Source organism: Pteropus alecto, unplaced genomic scaffold (genome assembly GCF_000325575.1).
Source record: "Pteropus alecto unplaced genomic scaffold, ASM32557v1 scaffold40, whole genome shotgun sequence".
Lineage (NCBI taxonomy): Eukaryota > Metazoa > Chordata > Mammalia > Chiroptera > Pteropodidae > Pteropus > Pteropus alecto.
The window spans coordinates 19982402-19983503 of record NW_006431919.1 but is presented as its reverse complement, the minus strand read 5'-3'; positions in this window follow the sequence as shown (position 1 = coordinate 19983503).

Here is a 1102-nt window from a genome sequence, read left to right as displayed (position 1 = left end):
TTTATTTGGAATTTGGATTTATTTCAGTGCTGTTCTATTATAAGGTACACTTTGATGAACATTCTTATAGATGCATCTTTTTTTGCTACTTTTTCTTTTGGATATATGCCTATATGTAGGTTGAGGAGTGTGCCTATTCAAAAGCTTCTACTATAAGTTGCACATCATTTTCTTGAAAGGTTACCTTTATATTCCAATCAGAATGAGTTTGCTTTTTTTCCTCCCTTCTGGTGGTGGTGGAAAAGTGGTGAGAACTATATATTTCATACCGACATTTTTAATGGTTGCAAAGTTGTGCCATTATATGTTCATAATTTATCTTGTCAGTTATAGTCTCATTTTTGGTATTATAATGTTTTGAAATTAATGGCTTTTTTAGCTAAATCTTTTTGCTCATACTTAACCTGTTCCTTAGAATAAAGTCCTTAAAGTAGAAATGATGAGTCAAAAAATATGTGTATGTTTAAAACTGCTCTTTCTATCAGCAGGGCATGGAAAGGGACATGCCTAATCTTTGGGAGTTATTTGGAGAACTACACCGTGCATTGCTGCTGTCAGGCTAAATGCATCCAGTAAAACTTATATGGAAACTTTTCGCAAATACAATTCTTTGACAATACCACTTTTGCATGTTGTACTTCAGATTTTGAGGCCCCAAATGTGAAAAGCTTGTTTTCCAGCTATATTATCTGATTTGTGACCTAAGGATTATTTCCAACAGCATCGTGTTGGAGACCAAGTCGTCAGCGACATCTCCAGAGGGGAAAGAGGGAGGAGTTTGGAAGTCTTGGCGTGAGATCTGAGCGCTCTGATTCGTCTGCGGGTACTCAGGTCTAAAGGGGTGCCCAGGAGCGCAGGCCAGGGTCCACCTGGGCGTGGTGGGACGCCAGCCCCTCCCCCCAGCCGGACGCCTGCCGAGGACCAGCCCATCCGGGCGCCTGTGCTGGGGGCGCGCCCGTGCCCACCAGCCCATCTTTCCCTCCGGAAGCGGAAGGGGCGGAGCCTGGCAGCAGGTCCCACCGCCTGCAGCCGCGCTGGAGGCCGGGGCGGGACTTCCGCTTCGTGAGGGGCTACTTCCGGGTTCGTGGGCATCGCTGAGGCG